A 17185-nucleotide genomic window follows, 5' to 3' on the forward strand; every position below is an offset into this window, starting at 1 on the left:
AGACCCCATATACTTCTCTCCATTCTCATTAACATGATTTAATCCTCTATTGTTTCTTTCTTGAATTCTGGAAGAGCCTATAACTGGTATTTCTACTTTTAGTCTCATCATTCTTTTTTTTTTTTTAAGATTTTATTTATTTATTCATGAGAGACACAGAGAGAGAGAGGCAGAGACACAGGCAGAGGGAGAAGCAGGCTCCACGCAGGGAGTCCAACGTGGGATTTGATCCTGGGTCTCCAGGATCAGGCCCTGGGCCAAAGGCAGCACCAAACCTCTGAGTCACCCGGGCTGCCCTAGTCTCATCATTCTTAAGTCCCTTCTCTATCAGAGAATATTCCAAAGGCACATTTAATTCTGAGAGGCAGTTGGGTATTATGTAATATTATAGACTTTGGAAAAAGGCTGGTATTGGTTTAATTTCATCTAGTCCTTCTTGAGGAAATTATTAATCTTCTCTGAGCTTTGCCTTCCTTAGGCGGACATATTAGCTAAGCATAGAGTCACTGCAAATATTATAAAAATACCTAGTATCAATGTTATTACTGACTGCCTTCTGTGGGACAAACATGGTTTAATATATGTTTTGTGGATTCTGATTGCCTACATGAATGGTAATCAAGGAACTAACATAATCCTATCCTCGATTTTATATTCAGACATTCAGACCTATCTTTAGGTCTATCACATTCTTTGTTTTCTGTGATTCCCTCCCTCTCTGTTACACACACACACACACACACACACAAACACACACACAGAAATGGATACACAATGGCACACACAGAGTTAAGACAATATATTTTTTTATCCCAAAAATGCGGCAGGCTGTATTATTGTTCTTTTCATACATGCTCATTCCTTTGTCTGAAGAGTCTCATGACCCTTTCAAGGCTGAATAGTGCCTAGTGTTTATTTAATATTCCTATGAAATGTTTCTCCCTCCAAAGAATCTTTTCTAACCTTCACTCAAATACTGTGTTCCCATATTCTATTATCAGAGCATATGTCACTCTGTATTACATTCTTTCATATGTCAGATTGCCCTTTAGGCGATAAGCCTCTTGAAGTCAAAGACTATGTTTTTCATATATGCTCCTCTATAGTTAAGATACCCTATTGAAAACTACAATTATTATTTGTATTTGAGAATTTTAAAAATCAAACTGTATAATGCATTATGCAAATGCATTGTACATAAGCAATTACAGAAAATGTAGCATGTTTTCACTAATTTTTCAAAAAAATAACAATAAATGAACTGATGTAAATGTTCATCCTCTAAATATTTCAGAAAAATATTTTAATCTGAATTTATAAAATCATATTACCAAAAAACCCACTTTTTTCCCATTTGGTAAGATAGCAGCCAAAAAATGCTTCCCTATATCCAACTTCTCACCTGTTTTCCTATTTAGAAACCTAGAATTCTATACAGAATTTAGAATAAATCAGGAATTCTACAAAATTTCAGTTATTCACTTTTTAAATACTAATCAAACCAACGGTTATATAAATTCAGCTTAAATTTGAGTACCTTATGGTTCATGAAGGGATATGAGAAGAATACAAAGTCAGTTTTTTACTCAACCTAAAGTTCATTTGACCAAAATAACTTGATTTCATGTCTTCATTTTAAGAATTTGTGTCAGAAAGAATATGTGTATACATGCACACATATCTCTTTGGTTAATTTCATTGTTACTTTGACTACTTTTGGTTTGATATTCAGTAAGTAGCCTTATTTGAACAAATTAATGCTAATTTCTACAGAAAGGATGATAGAATTCAAAGGGTGAATGACCTGTTATGAACTTTTTCATAATTACTTATACATTGAATTCGTAAAAAGTGAAACCAACCTGGGAGATATTAGTCTTTATAATACAATTAAAATCACCATTTAAAAAAAGCTTCAGATTTGTCTGAGGAATGCAACAAATATTAGGATAAAATATTATTAGAGAAGCTAACAGGGGATCATGTTAATAAATATGCTAATTATATTCCAATGACTTTAGAAAAAAAAAAGTACCCTTGGTACTGGAATTCAAAATAAGGAATTAATTTAAAAGTATGCCATAACTAATACAAATATGTACCATCACTAACTGCCTAGACTTATGGTAAAATATTCTATGGAACAGGGAATAAGGGTTCAAATCATTTAAACAAACCTCAATTCGTAGTGAATTAATCTGCAATAGTAAATGAGAGGAAAATATATATTTGTTGTAATGTGATCATATATTCAACTATGAGACCTTTCCTAAAGGGACTATTGCCTCCCTCTCACTTTAATACATCATTAAGCCTAAACCTCTCATTTCTGGTTAGTGTAAAGATCTGATCCCAGAATGAAATAGATGAATTAATCACTATTTCAAATCCAGTTTGGAACTTACCCAATTTGACATGTTTATGTTATTTCATTTTTTTCTTTTGTTTCCCCAGAAGAGTCAAGATTGTATATGAAAAATATATGAAACTATGTTGCCAAGTTGAAATAGGGAGTTAATTTTGTAATTTAAATGATAGAAATGACTTCCAAATTAGTGAAACTGTATTATGAAATAAATTTCATTAAAAATGTATTTAATAATCTTGTCTCTTTAATTAGTTATATAGAATACATAGTTAATATATGTGGTATTTATATTTTCAGATAAATTTCATTTTAATGTTTTGACAACATATTAGAAAATTTGTCACTAATAAAATGAATGAACAAATTATTGCAACTTGTTCAACAATTTTATTTAAAAGAAACTAATCAATCTAGGTAAATTATTCCATAATAATAGTAGTTGGCCTTATTGAACTCTCTCTTCTCTGAGTGATTAATGTTTCTTTGAAAATCTGGAACAAGTAATTATATAAAACCAGTACAACTTTTGCTTGTCAATATTGTTCTATTTTGGAATTTTTTACTATTATATAAAATTTATTCCCCACAATAAAAAGTAAAAATAACTGATATTAAAACAATTCTTAATTTAAAATTAGGATATACTTCTAGTATAACATCAAATTCTTATTCATAATGAGTAGTTAGTAATGCACAAATAATAATCTACATATAAATTTTATTTATTCCACATACCAGTGTCCAAGCTGGCAGGGTAAAGTGGATTTATGTCAGAACTGCAAGAGTGTGAATTGGGATGACTTTTGAGACATTTATAGGTTTGTTTGAGAATTAAAATAAAAATCAAACTGCATCATACATTATGTAAATGCATTGCACATAAGCAATTACAGAAAAACTAGCATGTTTTCACTAATTTTTCAAAATATAAGGAAAAAATGGGAATGTATTGGATGTGAGACATGATACGTGAACATAGTTTTTCAAAATAGTTGGCTAAAAAAATCAAATTTATACTTGGAATTATTCAAGAAAATATGATATTCAATAAAATCTCACCAATACGTATAGAAGTCCTATTTGGTTAAAAGTGCTCAAAGGGGGCCACCTAGATGGCTCAGTTGGGTAAGCGTCTGCTTTCAGCTCAGGTCATGATCTGAGAACCCCTCATCAGGCTCTCTGCTCTCCTGCTTCTCCCTCTGCCTCTCACTCTGCTCTTGCTTTCTCGTTCTCTCTCTCTCTCAAATAAATAAAATCCTTAAAAGAAATAGTGCTCAAAAGATTACTGGAAAAAAAATACTTGCTTTGAATACACACACACATACACACATAGAAGCATTTAACACACTCTCCTTTACATGATCCAATAATATTCTATTTTTTTATTGTCCTAGTTGTAATGATTCCAAGTCTCCTAAATATTTTTGTCCTGTGTGGAGTTTACTTCTAATAACAAGATGAAGAATTTCAGATGTGATAACATTGTTGAAGTAGTCAGATAATTACTGATTCACAGAGAGGGAATTGAAATTTCTGGCCAGTCTATCAAATGACTCTTTCCTCCTCTATCTTTGCTGCTGTCAGGATCCCATGATTTTTCTGCTAGGAGTCAGCTCCCCACACAAGACACTGCTAAATGGAAGAGGCATCTCTATAGATCCTGACTAATAAAAAAAGAGTCACACTCGCTGAGATCTTATCCACCAACAGAAACCATTATTCTTGCTAATTCTTAGGTACATGCAATTCTTAAGTAACATTTCAAGCTTCTGGGGTCGGAGAAAGACTTTTCCCAGTGTTCCTGTCACAGTAAGTGTTCCATATTGAAGCTAGCTGACATTACAGTTCTCTTTCTATAAAGCTCTTTAGGTTTGCGTCCATGAGAGCACATCATTCTTACCCAAATAATATCTTTGATGCTGAGTGAGGAGCCTTGAATGCTGGAGTGAGGCCTACCCAACTGTTGAGCTCATGTCACTCTTATTAAAATTTTTCACTTGGGGCCTTTCGGATTCCCTTCTTTGAAGTGGCCTCACTCAGAGTCACCTCAGACATCAGGTATTTTAAATACGTTTAATTCACAGTAAAAAAGAAAAAAAAAAAGGTAGGAGTACCAATATTTTTTGACCGAGTAAGGCTCACTCCACTTCCTTCCACTTCCTGAACATAAAATCCTGCCTTCATACTTTGAAAAAAAAAGTGGTCATTTTTTATGTTGTTTTCTTGACAATCAGTGTAATAATAATAATGAGAAATAAATAAAAAGTTCTGTCTCATAAAGGGCCCTGTTTTGTGTAGCAAAATATAATAAGTGATCAGTGTGTGCTAGTGAAGTGGTCATTTGCATACCTTTCCTTCTTAGACTTCATTTTATAAGGGCAGAGATGTAACAAAGTAAGAAAAGGAAAACAAACAAAACAAACAATCAAATTTGAAAAATCGGTAGAGGAGCTAACTAAACATTTCTCCAAAGAAGAAGTACGAAGGGCCAGTGGGTAAAAGGTCCTCAACATGACTAATCATCAGAAAAATGCAAATCAAAACCACATCAGAGTATCATCTCATACCTATTAGGATGGTGCTCATCAAGAAGACAAGAGAGACGTGTTGGTGAGGAAGTAGATGAATGAGAGCCCTTGTGGATTATTGGTGGAAATGTAAATTGGTGTAGCCACTATGGAAACAGTATGGAGATTCCTCAAAAAAATAGAAATATAACTGCCCTATGATCCAACCACCCCACTTCTGGATATCCATTCGAAAGATATATAGGAAATATATCAGAGACAGATCTGCATTCTCGTATTCATTTCAGCATTTTCACAATAGCCAAAATATGGAAACCTAGGTATCCATCAAGGATGAATGGATTAAAAACATTGTTGCATATATATACACACATATATACACACACACACTATATTCACATACACACACACGGAATATGATTCAGTCACTAGAAAGAAGGAATTCTGCCATTTGCAACAACAACACAAATGAATCTGGGGGGCATTATGCCAAGTGAAATAAACCAGTCAAGAGAAAAGCAAACACTGCATGGTATCACTTATGTGTGGAGTCTTAAAAAAAAAAAAAAAAAGTCAAACTCATAGAAACAGAGTGGAAAAGTGGTTGCCAGGGGCTGGGGGTGAGGAATTGGCAAAAATTGGGGGTTTGGTAAAAGGCAAAAAAACAAACTATACCATTCATTAATCAAACATTAATTTTTTTAAAAAAGTAAATGTATATCATTTTACTTTTTCTAAATCATACTAAGTTCATCATATTGATTATATATATTCACTTTGTGGCATGGTCAGTATATCGCCAAATTGACTTTTGAAATCATTTAACATGGGACGCCTGGGTGGCTCAGTGGTTGAGCCTCTGCCTTTGGCTCAGGGCATGACCCCAGGGTCCCAGAATTGAGTCCCACATCAGGCTTCCCATAGGGAGCCTGCTTCTCCCTCTGCCTGTGTCTCTGCCTCTCTCTCTCTGTCTCTCATGAATAAATAAATAAAATCTTTAGAAAAATAAAATAATTTAGCAGAAGGGTGCCTGGGGTGGCTCAGTTGGTTAAGACCTGTCATCTCAGCTTGGGTCTTGATCTCAGGGCCATGGGCCACTCCATGCTAGGCATGGTATCTACTAAAACAAAACAAAACAAAACAAAAAACAAAAGGCCAAAAAAAAAGCACTTAACAACTTAACAGAAAAGAGAGTAATCATGACTCCATACAATCACATTGAAGATACATAGAACAAGTTGGAGGTTGAATTCATTTTATTTAATAGATCATTTAAATCTATTGTAGAAATGTTGATGTTATTTTCCTAGTGGCTAGACTAAGGAGTGGAAGAGCCTAAAGGATACTTTTGAAAATAGAATCAGATTACATTTCACAACATCAGACAAGAGGAGCTAGATCTGAGAATTTGTTTCTTGCTCTGGCATTTAAACCCAGCTGTGGCCTTTGAAAATGCTAAAATGTCTAAGTGTTATGTTGACTCAGTTGCTTTGCTGGACTCTGTTGCTTAAAGGGAATAGAAGTCTTAATGGGAAGCTACCAAAGTCATAATTCATATCTCGCTTTTATCAGCAGACTGTCAAGGTAGGAAGCACAGGCTTGAAAAATAAGTGTGTCGTGTCATCATCATAAAAGAAAGTTTTAGTTGCTGAACCTGAGGCTTTTGCACCCCACACATTCTATCAAGCGGTTCTGGTGGCCTTTTGATCTGTCACAACTAATAGCAACTTTTCTTAAAGTGATACTGGCCCCAACTGTATTGAGGAAGTTGTGTACAAGGACCACTCTTGCCAACAGGGTTTGTGTTTCCCTCTAACATCAACGTGAGGTAAAGTCAGCCGTGGTGGGAGCTGTCTACGTCGGAGACACCCCGGGTTGCTGATGAAAAAGCATGTTGTAGGCTTCAGCCTGGGAAAGTCAGGTAACAAAATTATGATCAGCCTTTTAAGCACAGAACTCAGGAAAGCTGAGCGTACCCGTCTATACCAATATGGTGCTTTATTTTACTAGAGCAGCTTTCAACCAGGGTTCTTTGAAAACCCTTACTGGACAATATGTCAAGAGGCTCTCATTTCTCCTGTAGCTAAGCAGTAAGTTAAACACTACATGATGTTCATTAACTCTTTCAAAACAGGGGTGAAAACCCTTTCTGGTGTAGATGGCTCTCTCAAGGAGATAAATAAGGGAGAGTTTGGAAGAAGGTGGTCTGCCTTTGTTTTCATTTCTTTGACTTCTACTCTAATGGAAGAAGAGAAGAATTGTCCATGTGAATCCCTGTGGGACATTTTTTTTTTTGATGTCGTAGAGTCTTGGTACTGGATTTGTTAATGCAGAGAAAACATACTGGGATGGGTTAGAAGGACTCTGGGGAAAAAATTCTTATATCATGTACAGTACTCTTTAAGCATTCTGTAATTATCTTTTATTGAATTATCCCTCATAAACATACATGAATATAGGATTTATGCAGGTGAGAAGAATGGTGCTCCCTGCTCAATTCTGAGGGTTTTGTACGAGGCCAAGTGCATTGTAGGAGCTCAGATAAGATTTATTAAATGTTTGAAAAAATAACCTATGGTATTTTGGGTATATTTTACCCTATTTTTGTCTTTAAATATTTTTATAGTTTCTATTTTATGTCATTTAGCTCAAACTCATGAATTAGCCTCACTTCCCAGAAGCTATTTTTTTTTTTTTTTTTAACTTTCATTGCAGGAGAAATCCAAAGAATCAGTTATTCTATCTATAAATCCAGTAGTATCTTTCCTTAACAAAGCAAAACGTTAAGATATCTGTGGACCATTTTCTTGGAAAGACTGAGTAGAGGCTTTATTTAGTATAATCTCAAATTCCTTACCAATCTAGATAATCATCCTCTATGTACCTGAGTAATCTACCAATTTTATGAATGTATTTAAAGCAATCGTCTCATGCATATCTTTGACTCTTTCTTAACTAAGTTGTAGACATCTGAAGGGATACTGAGTGTATCTTCACCTGCCAGATTATATCTTCTTAATTTACTTTTGTAAATCAATAATATTAATTATATCGGGTGGATTTATCCTTGTCACTTTGTTTCTTTCTTCAAATCAATTAATCTTTGTAGTTATCATTCCTACATTCAGTAAGAGAAAGATACTTGTCTGTGGCACTTATGCTCTCAGTTTAAATAAAAGAATTTTACTTGATATCCACCCAGGTATCTGATCTTCGAGGCCTTTAAAATGACGTCATTCTTTTGACAACTAAGTTTACTTTGTAGCTAGAGTCTCATTTCAAATAGTCAACGTAGAGTGACTTTATTTCAGTATTATTGCTTTTCATGCTTCAGGTTATAAATCATTTCTTTATAGCATATGACCATGGAATTTATTTTAAACTTATTGATGGCAGTATAGTAAGCCTTAAAGTTAAGTGTGTTAAGTGTGTAGAGTGAAATCATTTGAGATTAGAGTTTTGCTGGGTGACACCTTCCTTAACTGTTTTGACATGCACTTATTAAAGGGATATAGACTCAGCAATAATGAAGAAACCTTGCTACTAATTCATAATATTCATTGTAGGTGACATTGACCTGTCAAAACAGAATCAACACTTATATTTATCATTATTACAATTCAAGTATATCTAAACTCATTTAAAGAAAAAAATATGATTTCGTTGGGCTGTATTATGAATCTCCTTCTGAAGTCTCAAAAGAAGACAATATAGAGTATGATTTTCTTCCATCTTAACTCCAGGGGCAGTGATAGGTTTGCCTGACACATTCTGTAGACTGAAAAGAAAAGTTTATCTTTGTCATTACCCTTCTAGCTATTAACTGAATACATGCAAAATACTATATTAAATATTAACTTGTTTTCAGTGAAGGTTCTCAGTCTAAGATTTGAATTATCTGCAGGACAATGAAAATTGAAACAAATTAAGCAGAAAATTAATTCAAAATTAGTAAATTAATGGGCTGCGATTATTTTTTATAATTGAACTCTGACTTGAATTATAAACCTAAAAATGGTGGAAGGAGAACAAAAAAGGTGGTATTGAGTCAGAAGTCTAAAAATGTGTTTTAAAATGAAATAGTCTTCTGACAATTTTCAATTTTCTTTCTTTCTTTCTTTCTTTCTTTCTTTCTTTCTTTCTTTCTTTCTTTCTTTCTTTCTTTTTCTTTCTTTTTTTGGTTTGGTGTATGAGTGTAGCACATGATATCAGTGTTCCACCTGTATGTTTTCAGGGCTCTTTACCATTTTCACGCTGTGCTTTCACTTCTAACAGCCAACACCTGCAAGAAGAGCCCTAGATAACTGGGATTGACATCTCCCTGGGAGAAGCCCAAGCAAACGGCTCCTGGTGTCGAGGCATCACTACTCCAGCTTCTTGCCCCTGGTCCAGGCTGCTCTGAGGTATGACTGTCTCCAGAATCTTCCAGAGCGTTGAGCCTAACTTGTCCCCCATGGGGTTTTGTTTGATGTTGAATGTTTGCATGGCTTCCTCTTCCCTGTTTCTCTCCCCACTCTCTTGCTGTTTATTCCTGGTAGCATTTCCTAGCAAATCATTTTCACATGTAACCTCATCTGAGGGCCTGCTTCTAGGGAGTCCCTCCTAGGACAGTGTGGTAGTCATTAATGCCGTTTATTAATTTTTTGACTCTCTGCCTTCTGGGCACAAGCTGGTGTCGCTTTTCCTGGCCTCCTGTGGTTGGGTGATGGGCCAGTGATTAGCTCTGATAGAGGTTATGTGTGCTGCTTCTGGGCTGCGCACCAAACGACCAGGATGAAACCCTTAGAGCTCTCTTCTCTCTGTTCTGGTAACCAAGAATGTTCTAGATGGTGGCTGCTCCATCCGCCTGTGACCTGGAGTCAGTGTGACAAAGTGGATAGAGCCCCATCTCTGGCTCAATAATCAGAGTGAAAAATAAACTTCATTGTGTTAAGCCACGGAGGGTTGGTGTGGTGGTGGTGTTTGCTATACTGTAATATAATCTAGCATATCCTGACAAAGCTAGAGGATGAAAAAAGAGAAGAACCAAGGAGATGACTAAGATCCCTGACTTGGGCTTTGGGATGAAAGGCGCTAACAGTCTTTGGGTTTGGGGAAAGCAAGGAGGAAGGGCTGGGGTTTACTTATGTATTTTTTTTTATTGAGGTATAATTGACATATATTAGTTTCAGGTGTACAACACGATGTACTCTGTATCTATTGTAAAATTATCTCAATCACAAGTCTAGTTAACATCTGTCGCCATACACGGTTACAATTTTCTTTTTCTGTGATGAGAACTTCTAAGATCTACTCTCTTAGCAACTTCAAATATTCAATACAATGTTATCAACTATAGTCACCATGCTATACATCTCATCCCCATGACTATTTTTTTTCTTTCACATAAACTATCTTGGTTATTATAGTTGGAAAACTTACTATAGTGATCTATAATTTGTCTTAGTATAAATCACAATTTTTAACAGTGATATATGCTTTCTTCATCCTACTTGTAATGGAAGTTAATATGACTGAAATGATTTTTAATTTCTAAAATCTAAAGCTGATATTTAAAATAATCCTAAGTCACTTATATGTCTCAAACTTTCTTTGTTTCCACATTTCTATTTGTAATTCAATTTATAAAAACCTATCTTTCCCTACAAAAAAAAAAAAGGCATTCTGTATGTTTGTCAGAGTGTTCTGTGCTTATATTCTTGATTTTATATGTCAGAACTCTGGGTATGACATAATTTATGCCATGGTAATGCAAAAATGATGTCTTGCACAGATCTGTCCAAATGGGATCTGGTTTTCCTACAGCTCTTATGTCTGCATGAGGCTTTGAGTATGTTTGCTTATGTTTGTAAAAGAGCAGGAGTGGGAAAGAGTGAATGAGAGTTGATGCAGATGTTTATACCCAAGATTTTCATAAGTACTAAGAAATGTTTTAAGTCCAGGAAACAGTATGATGGGCCCATTCTTCGCTTAAATGTCTGTTCTGGGGATATAAAAAAGTCCAATAGTTCCATAAGTCAGGTGAATGCCAAACCTCCTGATTGTACATTGGAAGTGATCTAGTACCCAAGGGAGAAAGAAAATCCACACAAATTAGTTTCTTAGAATATTATTGTTCCTTAGAAATCACTTGCGGATGCACAGCGCAAGCCAATGCTCTAAAAAGCTCCATTGCTTATTTCATTTGCTTTGCTTATCAGAGGCATAGCAAGCCATATATTCAGAGGAAAGATATATAAGTCCTGTCGGATATTCAAGCCAAACACAATGGTTCTATCAGGCAAAGGAGGAAATGCAACTCCCCAAAGTCTTACTATTTTGATTCTCTGAAGAATTGTTGAAAGTGTTTCAACATTCAACATTCTGTATCCAGAATGGTTCAAAATAATATTTGAGTTTTCTGGGTTCTGGTCTTTCAAACGCCAAGGTGTTATCAGAGGCCTTTGATCTTAGCTCTTCGTAGAATTACTGCAAAAAGAGTTTGTTTTCAACTTCACTCTTAAGTGAAAGTAATTTCATTTCCATTAAGCCCTCAGTGTGTTTGTCAATTTGAGACACCAGTGCAAATTTAATTAAATAATCTTAAATACATGTACTTAAAAGTCACATGAAGAAATTAAGGTCCAGCTGTTCACCTGCAACTGTTTAATTTATGCCGGATTCTATTTAATTGAAAGTCAGTAACCTGGAAAGGAAAAGCATATTCACTTGAGATTGTATTAGAAACTGTAGAGCCTGATCAATTGCATGATTCACAAGTGTGTCTGTTTACTACTTCGTTTCTGTTTAAAGTAACACTTTTTGTTTTCTTCAAATATGTGTGACAAATGCATGTGATATTTTAAAGTAATATTAAATTACCAATATTTTAAATCATATTTGAAAACAAATGTAAATTCAAGCTACCAAAAGCTAGTCTTATTAATCCACACATATTTCAGTTTTCTTTTAGTTACATTTTATGTCATGTGTATAAAAATATTTTTAAAACCTTTGTTCAGTTTATAAAGACTTTATTTATTTGAGAGAGAGATAATGCACCAGTTGGGAGAGGGACTGAGGGGTAAGCAAACTCCCCACTGAGCACAGAGCCTGGAGCACGGCTCCATCCCAGGACCCTGAGATCATGACCTGGGCTGGTCAGGTGCTTAACTGACTGAGCCACCCAGACACCCCAAAAACTACGTTCATTTAAAAAAAAAAAAAAACTATGTTCATTTTAATGTCATATTAAAGAGATAACTAAAGTTATGCCTTAAGCATGAAGTCCCTTACTTATACCCACATCAATATCGTTTTTACATAAGCCTGTGTTTTGTGATCATTCTGTAATACTTTAGCTCATTTTTTATCTCCAATAGCTCTGCATATACTTGTGCTCAATGGAAAACAAAACAAAAAAAAAACCAAAATATTTTCACTTGTCACAATTTTGAAAATCATTTAACTGTAAAGGAGATTTATTTAACTGGGAAGGGGATTCTTGCAGAACTTAATTATGAGGAGACTGGAGCCTGAACACTAGCCCCATATTTACTGTGTGGATTTGGATAAGTTACTTAACTTCTCTGTGTCTCAATTTCTCTACTGTAAAAATGATCTAGCAGCTAGAATGTATTATTATTTCCTTTTATTTGAGATGATATTCTGTGATAATGCAGGAGAAATACAGCAGAAAATACTTAAAGGCTAAAAAAACCTGTAAGGATCTTTACTGTATATATGAAGTAGAATTGGGAAATGAAAGCTATAAAGGCAGATGTCATTTTTTGTATAGAACTTTGAACAAGAATTTTAACCTCCTTAAACATCAGTTTCCAATTGTTTTTTTTTTTTCCCTCATAGATTAGCTCAATCAATGAAATAATGTATTTTGGAATTCCTTATGGTATAAAATATTATACATGGTATTTCTTAATATAATATTAATCATAGCAGTCACCAAAATGTGATTGTGTCACATTTCTTTGATAAGCACTTCTTTTCAAGCCGACAAGTTTTTACCAAAGTTAATAAATTAATATAAAATCACATTATCAGACTACTGTGTGAATTTACAGATTAATTTAGCAGCTATAATAAGAGGCTTACTTGCTAAAATCGTTACAGTTCTGTTTCATGCTATGTTTATTATACACACACATACCCTTTGACAACTACGGCTGTATAGCTAGTGTTATGATCATTGGTACCTCAAGCTTCAATTAATCAGATATTCTAAGGTTTCAAATTACTTGCTTAAGAATCTGATGTAATCACCCTGAATAGGAAAGTTAGCAAAGGTTGATTTTATATATCACAGGTAATATATTTTTTCTCATATGCCAGTCAATTGTACTATGTGTTTTCATAAGTCACACACAAAAAAGCAGGAAGCACTCGGACTAATCTTGCATTTGCCTTTGAAATTAACTGGCAGATTGATGAGTCCAATAACTAGATTTCCCTTTTGGAGGACAGATGGAGATCTACTGAGGAACACAGAGTAGGTAATGCTTTGTGATGCTTTTTTCTTGATGCTTTCTCTGAGTTTTTCTGTGGCTGGCAGTTTTCTCAGTTTTCTTTAACGTCTTTTCTTCCTCATTTTTTAAAGATACAGACTTGTTTTTGGGAAAAAAAAAGTTTTTTTTAAGATTTTAATAGAGCTTGATCAACTTTCTAATATTTTGACTTATTACTAGAATTAATGGGATAAACGTCCCTAGTGAAGTTAAGTTTGGGGGGCACTCTTTCACAAGGGGAAACCAATATCCTGATCCTACATTAGTAAGAGTGATGTGGAGATTTTCAGGTAAAATAGTGGCTTGAATGCTGGTGTCTAATTTCACTAATTTTAGAAGCAACATTCTTCTAAAAAATAAAAGTGAAGGGGAATATTTTAAGAGCACTAAACTGCAGGGATGGAGAGAGCTAAGAGACAATAACACATTTAGTTAAATTAACACAGGATGTTGTTGGCAAGAATGCAGGGAGAGGGGAACCCTCTTATACTGTTGGTGGGAATGCAAACTGGTTGCAGCCACTCTGGAAAACAGTGGGGAGATTCCTCAAAAAGTTAAAAAATAGAGCTACCTTATAACCCAGCAATTGCACTACCAGGCATTCACCCAAAGGATACAAAAATACTGATTTGAAGGGATACATGCACTCCCATGTTTATAGCAGCATTATCAGCAATAGCCAAATTATGGAAAAAGCCCAAATATCTATCAATCCATCAACTGATGAATGGAAAGAGAATATATATATGTGATGGAATATTACTCAGCCATAAAAAAGAATGGAATCTTGCCATTTGCAACAGCATGGATAGAGCTGGAGTGTATTATGCTAAGTGAAATAAATCAGTCAAAGAAAGACAAATACCATATGATTTTGTTCATATATGGAATTTAAGAAACAAAACAGATGAATATGAGGGGGTAAAAGAGGCAAACCAGAAAACTGACTCTTAACTATAGAGAACAAACTGAGGGTTGCTGGAGAGGAGGCAGTGGGGGTTAAGGAGGGCACTCGTTATGATGAGCACTGGGTGTTGTATATAAGTGATGATCACTAAATTTGACACTTGAAACTAATATTACGTTGTATGTTAACTAACTTGAATAATAAAAAAACTTGATAAGGGGAAAAAAACACTTTTAGAAGTTAGAATGCAGATGGAGTAGTAGTGTTCATAGTGAATTAGCAGACCTGAGAAATCCAAATTCTCAGTCACTAGTGGTACAAGCTGAGAATCATTTTGACTTAGACTGTAGAATTCCTGCCTAGCCTCCAGAATTAGCAGTGTCTTGTGGTGCTGGGGGTTACGGACAAGGAGATGTCTACAATGAGGAAGACCAGTTGTGAGCAGCCTAAGAGGCAATTAGATCACCAGATCTCCTCGATGCCACACAGCTTCTTAAAGAAGGAAATGAGAAGTTCATTTTCTGGAGAGGTTAAAGTGGTGAGACTGGCCTGGGGAACAACAGACACTTGAGAATAGGGTTATCACAAAGTAAACCTTAGGGGAATGTGATGTTTATGTAACAGAATGCATGTCATGCTGAAAACCAGGAACTCTTTCAACGCGTTACTCTCAGTATACTGGCATCCAAATCCTTTTAGGTTGGAAATCACAATTGGGTCAGTTTCATGTGAGAGTATAAAGATACTGCAATCCATCCTAACAAAAGTTCATAGCTGACAAGCCTCACCCCTCTGTGCTCAGGGCTCTCCATCAATCTTCTATGCCCCTGTTCACAATTATAATTAGCTGCTCAAAGATTACCAGAAAACTGAAGAAAGCCTCTAATATAAAGCCATTGAAGAGGTGTCTGGGTAGCTCATTTGGTTAAGTGACCAACTCTTGGTTTCAGTTCAGGTCATGATCTTGAGGTCTTGGGATCGAGCCCTTAGGCAGGCTCTACATTCAGCAAGGAGTCTGCTTCATTCTCGTTCTTCTCCCTCCCACTCACTTTCTCTTTTTCTCAAATAAATAAATAAAATCTTTTTTAACAAGGTGTGTGAGTACACACACACACACACACACATATATGAGAGAGAGAATATGGATGGAAAAACCAATTTGGGACTTTTAGTTTCCAGTCCAGGTGTGAGGAACTTAGAAGTTACCACTCTATCCTACAAACTGGCTAAAAGCTAAACAAACTGAAAGATCAACGACCCTTCTTAGAGCTGTCAGAGAAATAATGTCATTGCAAACTGCTATCCCCTTATATTGGACAGATGGGTGAATACAAGGAATTACAGTTTCCCAGCGCTGAAGAAACTCACAAGTAGAAACCCAGAGGTACCTGGGAACCAAGGCTGGGGTGGGAAAACCCAGCTCTAACCAATGAATTGCTGGAGGCTCAGTGTGAACAAATCTGAGAGTTAAAAATGCTAGGAGGACCTAGTCATAGGAGGGCCCTGACACTTGTGTGAGTTTGACCTGCTGGAGGTCTGCTAGGCCTCCCGGTGAATATTGGAGAAAAATCCCCTGGAACTTCTAATAGGAGGAAGGGGAAAGGAACCATCTTGAAATAGCCCAGGGCGTCCTGTTCTTCTAACCTGGGCTTGCCCTCAGGGGGAACTGTTTCACCAGGGTCTAACCTGCTAGGGTTTTTCCAGAGCCTGACCTTCCTGGGTAAAGGGAAATAGACAACTCCAGCCCTTCCATCCCTCCTGTTCCACCTCAGGGGAGAAAACAAAACAAAACAAAACTTGAGATGTGGTGAAATTCACAGTTCAAGGACACACATTTTCCAAAAGACTGAGATATACTTATAAGCTATATAATGGTTCCTCTTTCTCCACACTCTGCCACTGCCTTATTAAAGACCTGTTTAGCATAATCCCTTTTACCCAAAACATCATGTTCACCTTTCAGCAAAAAATTACAAGATTTAATAAAAGGCTTAGTAAAGAAAACCAGTTTGACTGCATAAGCGTCAGAACCAGAATCAGATATAGCAGGAATGTTGGAATTATTAGACTTGGAATATAAGAAAATGATAATTCATCTGTTAAGGGGCTTAATGGGGAAAAAAGTGGAGATCATGCAAGAACAGGGGGTTAATGTAAGCAGAGAAATAGAAATTCTGAGAAAGAATACATAAGAAATGCTAGAGAGCAAAAACACTATAACAAAGAATGCCTTTGATGATCTTATTAGGACACTGAATCTCTGGGCTTGGCATATGACAAAAGAAATTTCTAAAATTTAAATGAGAAATGAGAAAAGCAATGAGAAAAAAGAACTTTGAAAACCAAAAGAATGAGCAAAGGCAATACAGTGGAGCAAAGATAGTGTCTTCGATCAGTGGTGCTGGACCAACTGGACCTCCTCATGCAAAAAAAAAATGGATCTAGACACAGATCTTACAATTTTCACAAAAATTAACTCAAAATGGGTCATAGACCTAAATGTAAAATGCGAAACTATAAAAATCTTAGCAGATAACATAGGAGAAACCCTAGAAACCCTAGATGACTTTTTAGGTATGTCACCAAAGATATGATTCATAAAGGAAACAATTGATAAGCTGGACTTCATTAAAATTAAAAACTCATGTCCTGTGATAAGCAATTTCAAGAGATTTCAAAGACAAGCATAGTCTGGGAGAAAATATTTTCAAAAGAAGCATCTGCTGAAGAAATGTTATCCAAAATATACAAAGAACTCTTAAAACTCAACAAATAGAAAACCAATAGCCTGATGTAAAAGAGCTGAAGTCCTTAAGAGACACTTCACTAAAGAAGACCTACAGATGACAAATACATACAACGAAAAGATGTTTCGCGTAAC

At 35.4% G+C, this 17185-nt stretch overlaps 1 long non-coding RNA gene across 1 annotated transcript in view; it reads left to right on the forward strand.

Annotated features, from left to right (window-relative positions):
- Positions 1-17185, forward strand: part of LOC102156808 — a 59326-nt gene that overhangs the window by 21232 nt on the left and 20909 nt on the right. Inside the window, exon 2 of the long non-coding RNA XR_005356577.1 lies at positions 9172-9299. This is a non-coding gene — a long non-coding RNA (uncharacterized LOC102156808). The remainder of the gene's footprint in view (positions 1-9171; positions 9300-17185) is intronic.

The sequence above is a fragment of the Canis lupus genome, chromosome 3, assembly GCF_011100685.1.
Source record: "Canis lupus familiaris isolate Mischka breed German Shepherd chromosome 3, alternate assembly UU_Cfam_GSD_1.0, whole genome shotgun sequence".
Taxonomy (NCBI): domain Eukaryota; kingdom Metazoa; phylum Chordata; class Mammalia; order Carnivora; family Canidae; genus Canis; species Canis lupus.